The sequence below is a fragment of the Centropristis striata genome, chromosome 1 (assembly GCF_030273125.1).
Source record: "Centropristis striata isolate RG_2023a ecotype Rhode Island chromosome 1, C.striata_1.0, whole genome shotgun sequence".
In the NCBI taxonomy this organism is placed as follows: domain Eukaryota; kingdom Metazoa; phylum Chordata; class Actinopteri; order Perciformes; family Serranidae; genus Centropristis; species Centropristis striata.
Genome location: NC_081517.1, coordinates 16,814,347 through 16,822,268, shown reverse-complemented (window position 1 = coordinate 16,822,268; position 7,922 = coordinate 16,814,347). Strand labels below are relative to the sequence as shown.

Below are 7,922 nucleotides of genomic sequence, written 5' to 3'. Positions count from 1 at the left end.
AGAGTGCGTGCTGCATCACTCAGCAGGACACTTAAAGAGGTCGCCCCATGTGGATTAATGTTTTGTTGTGCATAGATGTTTAATTCCAACCTCATGTTCATAGTTTTATCAAGTTTATGGTGTAAATTGGCATGACGCAGCAGCTAATTATAGCCGACTCACTGCTCACTCCCACACAGTGGCGGCTGGTAAATGCAGGGTGCTGGGGCTCCCTGGTATAAATATGTGAACAAGAAAGTCTAATTAAACATGTTTGACATACATATTATATATATATATATATATATATATATATATATATATATATATATATCATTTATTTAACCAGGTAAAAAGGCTCGTTGAGATTAAAAAAAAATATTTTACAAGAGAGACCTGGCCAAGAAAGCAGCATAAAAAGTGGCAAATTACAACATTTAAAACACAGTTAAAATAAACAAATACAATTAAATACAAATACAGCCATCACAACATCAGTGAAAGAGCCACACTAACCAAGGGAAATTAAAATAATGCAAAAATGATTATGAAAAACTACAATGCAACACAACAATTATACATAAAATGCTCCTTGTAGACTTTCAGAATCTGTCATTAACAATCATATTTATTTAAGTACTATGTAAAAGCATATACTGACCTGAGGCTGCTCTCTAATTGGTTCCTTTCAGGTTGTCCAACAATAAAACTGGACACTGCCACTTAATTGCAGAAAATTGGTATAGCGTTTATATTTTCTCTGAAATGTGATTGGGTAACATGAGCTGTCTTTCTGGCTCACACTGCCTTTAATATATCTCTGATGCCCAACTGTCCCTGCTCCTTTGCCGGCTAGTTTGTATTCTTCAGAGATTATGAATAATGGATGTTGTGACCGTGACATCACCCATTGGTTTGTGGACTGCCCTTTGGAAGCATCGAGTTCAGCGTTACACTCATCGCCATCTTGTTTCCGATACGAGAGCAGACCACATCTGGACTGTGGAGGAGGAGAGGGATCTGATCACTGACTACACGCTTCTCTACACCGGCATCCCAACTGAGAGAAGTCGCTGCTAATTCATGTTAACATTAACTGGGATGTTAGTTTTGGCTAGGAAAAAACAAAATGTACGTTACTTACCTCAGAAAAAATTAACAGCGACTCCTTGGAGTGTCTGTTAGTCCAACCAAATGCTGAACAAGACATTTTTACTGAACAAAACGTTCAAATAAACTGTCAGTGTAAAGTAAAATGAAAATACAGTGTGAAAGGGTCAAAGTTATAAGACCAAACCACTAAACCTTTTTTATATCTATATAACGTTATATATAACTTTATTGACACGTTGCCGTAGATACGCATTGTTCTGCTTCTCTCCTGATGACAGCTCGCCTTGTTAGCCACCTGTCAATCAAAGGTAGCCACGGCCCAAATCATATGATTCTTTATCTTCTATTTTCTTCTAAATGGGGCCACAATTTGAACTATTAACATGAAATTGTCTTATAGAAGATTTTTTTTACTAGCGATTGAGACCATAGTGTTAAAATCAATAAAGTCAGAAAAAAATCAAATGAGAAGTTTTATCATTTTGTATTGAAATGAAGAAGAAAAAATAAATCAGAAATCTTTCTGCAGCTGAACTTAGCGCCCCCTACTGGAATTTTTGGTAGAATGCAGCTTAAGGCACTTCCTGGTTTGCCTCCCTGCTTAGACCCGGAGGTTGCCACCTGTGTGAGTAATGCCATATACTGAATTGCTTTTCCTGTTTGCTGTTCCAACATGCAAGTACGGAACTGTTGTGGACACCAACTGGTGTTCAAGACCTAAAACACCTGCCATAAAGTAGCCGCAGCCATCTGAAAAGTAGCAAGAAGCTAGCGTTAAACTGTCTGGCAGGCTTAATGTTGTTGAACAGCTCGATAAAGGCTACAGGATCGGCAGTGAAGTTTTTTGGCGCCTTCGAGTTGGCTTTGCGCCGCCTTGATGATAGCGGGAGCTCCGACGATTTTCCACGGCTCAACAAGCATAATTTAGAGCGGAAGACAGGGAGTTTCATTGTTTATATGGAACTGAATCTAATACACAACAATAAAAGTTTACAGCGATGCTCGCAGCTAAGACGTCAAGTGTCATTGCCTTTTCAAATGTTTGTTTTCTCAAAGTTCAGATCAATTAGAGGGAGGCTATGCAGGAGAAATGCACTATTGCAACATAAACCTCTTGCTTGAGTTGCACTTTCAACACACTTAGACAGAAATATTGTGATATGGTTGCAAGATTCTTTGTCTAGTTGCTACTTTGCGTTGACTTTTTATTTATACATGCTGCATGAAAAATTTGGTTATCCCCTGGTGTGAACGCAGCACAAGTATAATGTTAGAGGTTATTTCTGGGGTCTATGAATTACTGCTGCAACGAGAGGTAATTTTTATTTTCAGTTGATTTTATTATCAACAACAATAATATTCTCAAGGGGACTAGAAGCAGGTTGTGGAGCTCGACATCCTTCCTACTCGAGGCTGGATGTTCAGTCACTGGATTCTGTAAATAAAACTGGAACAGAGATTGTTTGTTTGAATTCGATTCCGCTGAGTCATAGAGAAGCAGGTCATCCATCCATCAATCTATCTACTCCCTCTACTCCTCCGTGTCTCATTAACTTCCCCTCTCCCTGCTCGTCTTTTTCAGTCTGGAAATGAGCCCTAATCCTTGGGGAATATTTCAATATTTGGAACTTCCCATTTTCAGTGTAATTGGTATTTTATTAGGCTGTAAACCATAATGACATTTCTGCTCAATGAGGCGGAACAACAGTGCTAAAACTGGCCTCCTGGGGCCACAGAAACCATTTTATCATGCCAAATGCCTATACAGTAATGTTTAATACTTATCAAATGACCTTCATCATTTTCTATGGAGCACTTTAAAAAAAATTTTTGTTCATAAAGTTCAATGTTGTTTGTCCAGTGGTATTTGTTAATGACATCACACAGGATTTTGGGATATTTAATTTCAAATAGTTATCAAGCTCTTTTCATTTTGCTGACAGTAGTGGGCGCCACTGAACACAAATAGCAAGTGTGCGTCATTGAAAACCAGTAATAGAGAGCAAACAAAATGGCATAATTTTGTAGGCCAAGTAGCATTGCAATGGGGTCTGTTGAGAATTCTCCTATGGGATTCTTGCATTGCATTTTGTGGATGATTGCAGAAAATAATCTTTGTGGAAAACACACGTTTCTGATGCTAACATGCAGTGGCAGACTCAGACTGTTTGAAGGGCAGGAGCGAAAAATAAAAAAGGCACATTCTGCACAACATGGGGCCCCACCAGTGCGCAAAAAGCTATGATGCATCACGTATGATGAAATAGTCCTCATCCTTGATTATGATTAGCATTAAGTTAAAAGGAGATCAAGGTAATTAATGATATGGTACTGACAATTAAAACCATCAAACCGAACCATCTAGGGGGGTCCGGGGTAATGCCTCCCCGGGAGAAAATTTGTAAATTTTTAAGTAAAATGCATCAATCTTGTGCACTTTGAGAGCTAAATGAGAGCAAACACCTCACATAACATTTTTCACAGTTGGTTGATACCGTATTATAGAATCTTTATTGATATTCTACTGTAACATTTTTAATTGCTGCTAACAGGGCTTTCCAGTAGGACATGGAGTAGACGGCCTCTCAAACATTCTGATGCCACTATTCCATCATATACACTGATCTTGATCGTTGCATATTTTAATGAATTATTTGAAGGAGTATAAGGGTTGTTTTATGTTTTATTTCAGGAATTTTATTTGGACAGTATTCTTGTAAACTTTTGTATGGATTCTGTGACACACTGTGCTCTAATTTTGAAAGCTGCATGTGTTTAGCGACAGGTAAACAACTTTAATTGTTATCTAATGTTAGCTCGCGGCCACATGCAACAGTGTGTTTGGATCACCTCTGACTGGCCCGGCCCGGACAGGTTACTAGTTTTTAGTTCAGCTCGCGTGCACTCAGGCACACAGAGAGATGATGTGTGGAAGGGACTGAGACAGACAGGCACGGGTGTCAGCTCGGAGCATGTGTAAGAGTGTGAATGCGTGTTTATGTTCGGAGGAGGACTGAGAGGTGGGTCGGGTTTTGACTGACTGACGGGTGACAGACACTCTGCAGAGCAACGGCAACACAACGCAAATTAACTTTACATTATGAAGTGTAAATATACTTTCAGTAGCTTGAAATGTGACGTTAGCGCAGCACATGAGACTCTGGCGGAGTGCCAGTCTATGTTATTAATGGGAAACCCTGATGTATCATTGGTGTAGTTCAATCTTTACAACTTTAAAGAAAGCTTGCTTTATTACCTACCTCACACACTGTAGTAGGATGTCAGAGTAACGACTCTGACTGTATTCAGCATAGATATTAAGCCCCCTCTGACACCTGAACATTCTAAATGGGGTGTGGCTAAAACTGAAAACTTAAATAGATGGAATAGATCGTTTTTAATTGTGGGAATTCGTATTTTAAACTTTATTGTGTCATTGTTGGCAACCATTTGCTTTGTCGTTTACTAGGAAATACAGTTAACCTAACATAATCTAGCCTAAAGGATACATTGGAAAAACAGGTTAAAAAATAGTGCAGATTAGATTACATAAAAAAAATAATTTATCTGCCCCATGCAAAATACAGGAAAGATTTTTACATCATCATAATTTATTGTATGAAGGGGCACCCTAGAGGACACTCAATCATTTTTTTTTCATGTATACAGGGCAGCCAATAAGGCACTTTCTCTCATTTTCACCATCTAGAGGGCACTTTAGCAACACTTTTTCAACCATGAAGATACCAGACAGGCAGAAGAGCACTAACAGGGCACTCATTAAGGCACATTATCAAATTTTCTTGCTCTAGTACAACTACATGCATTTGAGCATGAAATCTTAAAAGTGCAGTGTAAAAATGCACAAAATTACTTGTTACTACTGCTACTACTGCTAACTACTGCTGTTCTTGCACTGAAAAAAAGAAATCACAGTAAGTGGTTATTTTTGCTTTAAACCTTTTGTACTCCTATTTATACTGTTAAACATGCATTTGAGCATGGAATTTTTTAAGTTACTGCACTGTAAACATATTTAAAATCGCAGCTTCATCATATCTGGTTAAGTGCACGGTCCTATATGTAGCCCTATGGTAGTGTCAATTAAAAATTGTGGCCCCCTCCAGCATTTAAGTTGCCCATCCCTGTTCTTAAAAGAGGAGGAGAGGGCACATCATCATAATTTATTGTATGAAGGGGCACCCAATCATTTTTTGCACATGTAAAGGGCAGCCAAAAAGGCACTTCCTCTCGTTTTCACCACTGTTGAGGGCACTTGAGTGGCTTTTTCAACCATGAGTCAGCCACTGCTTGTGTTTTGCTTAGCAGGATAATCTTCCCAAATGAACACCACTTTAATTACATATAGAGCGTTAATGCAGCTGACAGAAGTAAAAAGTTAATGCTATGCTAACGCGAACTACACCACAGTCTCAGCGTCACTACCGTTAGCTTCAGATGGTCTCCGACAAGCTAACCAGCTGTTTTGACCAGCTAGTGAATCCGTAGCCTAATAAACCGTTTATTAACATAATTTACAATCTACAAGAGTTTACAAGAGCACTAACAACATGACTAGAGGCTGTGAGGAGGACTAGTGAGAGAGTTGCCATCTGTGTGATGACGTTTAATGTCCCCGACAACCACTGTGGTCTCATTTAGCCACTTGTCTTTATAAGAACATATTTAGACTCCAAAATTAACCCATTCAAAAATCCTCATTAGGTTTGAGGAGATAGACCCCATGGCGCTAAAAAGATAACTTGCTTCTGGGTTTAAGAACTCATTCCCGTTGGGATTTACAGCTTGCAATCATGACAATAAATAATACAACATATTATTCTGACCCAGGTGGGACTTGAACCCACAATCCCCAGCTCCGGAGGCTGATGCCTTATCCATTAGGCCACTGGGCCAACAAAACATAGGCACAACAACAAATAAAAAATTGCTGTTGTTGGTGGTTTCCTTAAGAATCTGCCTGACTGAGATAAAGTTGTAGCATGGGGACTTTCACAGCCTCCCAGACACTGTCACACTCACATATCCCCAGAGGATTAAAACGAGGTAATATCACACTTTTCCTAAAATGTGCCACAATCAGCTATGCAACATCATAAATGTTATATTTCTGGGAGGTCGAAAGGAAATGGTGCAGTATCGCAGCTTGTTTTTCTACATAATTAGCTGTTTCCCACTCACACTGCAGAGAGTGCCAGGCAGAAAATACAACTATAGTTGAGTTATGGAGGAGGCCTGCAGCTCCCTCAACCTTTTACTCTTCAGTCAGTTAATCAATCATGCAGTCAACCAATTCAGTAATCCATCCATATGTACTGTAGATCAGCCAAACAATTGATCAGTACATTTATCAGGAAAGTAGAAGCAGAAATGAATGCAGTCCAAAGTAGCGGACTGGCTACTATAATTATGCAGAGGAGCGAGCCAGAAGGAGAAGGCCGGCAGACTTGGCGTGGGATGTTGATTAAATTATGGACATTGGCCATCTTGCTGCTCTTATGTTTTGCTTTGCCGATGAAAACAGTTAGAAGGACAGATGGAGCTGATTATATCTCAGCCAAACAGAACTGCATAATGTATGCCTTGTCTTTACTTGAATCCAAGTAGACATTGACAATTTTTACATCAGGTATGAGCATATAACACCGAACCAACATCATTCACATATAAACTGGGCAACATATTTTTAACAATCTAAAGCCCTTGCAAAGACATAGTTCCTAAAATGACATATTTGCATAAGAGAAACAAGTAAAGAAGAACAAAACTGCAATGCTGGAGGGACTTTCACATTGAATTTCACAATATTTAATTGTTTTGTTAACACAGCTAGACATGGCTGTTGTACAGGCAGAAGTCACAATAAGCCAAATCCTAAAAAAAAAAAATGACATCAGAGTTTGCCAACAATGGACAGAATTAATGTCCACTTGCTGACTAAGAAAGTTGAGGTTAACTTGGAAGCTTTGAATGGCTGGAATCAACTACTCTTCCATTTTGAACTGGCAAAATTGCTGCTTGATACTAGAGAAAATCATATCAGTGGGGGAAAAAAGGGAGAGTGGAGAGTGAATGCCAGCTGATGCTGGACATGGCTTGATTGGAAAAAACCAAAACAAGCTTTGGCTGACTTTTCTTGGCTGGAGACCTTGATGACTGTGCACAGATGTTTCTCTGGTCACTCTGCTGTTTGTGAAATGAACAGACATAAGGTGACTTAATGGTTGCAACTTGAATATGGTGGGTAAAAAAACAATTTTTCTCTTTAGCAACTTCAGTTACCAGAGGAGCTATTGTACCACCATCATGAGCTTAGATGTACAGTGAGCACGTTAAACAGGAGTTACCAGATTATTCAAGTGCTCATGAAACAGCATAAACTGTCATTCTTTATCGAATAAAAGACGTTCTGAGAAATTCGATAAACGCAGTTAACTTTTTGCTTCTCGTCTTTTTCTGCTCATTTGCGCATGCTGTTAACAGGATGTTTTGAAAATTTTCGTTGGAAAGAAATCCAATTTATTTGATTGAATCATGTAATCATGTTATCTCATTATCAAGACGCATGTGATGCAATCTGATTTATGTAAATGTGAGTAATGACATTGATTTTTTCCAGTTAACAGATTGTTATATGCATGTAAACATTGTCGATGTGACTTTTCCTACAATCCAGGGCTTTTGCTCTTCTCTGCTTTACATCTCTTAAAGGTGACTGTTAGTGATCCAGGTGGGTCTTGAACCAACAATCCCCACAATGATCCACTTCAGGGATGCCTGAAATCGTAATACAAGTCTACTTCAAGTCA

The 7,922-nt window shown here is 38.9% G+C and overlaps 1 non-coding gene across 1 annotated transcript; it reads right to left on the bottom strand.

Annotated features, from left to right (window-relative positions):
• Window positions 1-5,935: 5,935 nt before the first annotated feature.
• trnar-ccg (transfer RNA arginine (anticodon CCG)) lies at window positions 5,936-6,008 on the bottom strand. Its single transcript has one exon. It is a non-coding gene; the product is annotated as a tRNA-Arg (tRNA).
• Window positions 6,009-7,922: the final 1,914 nt, after the last annotated feature.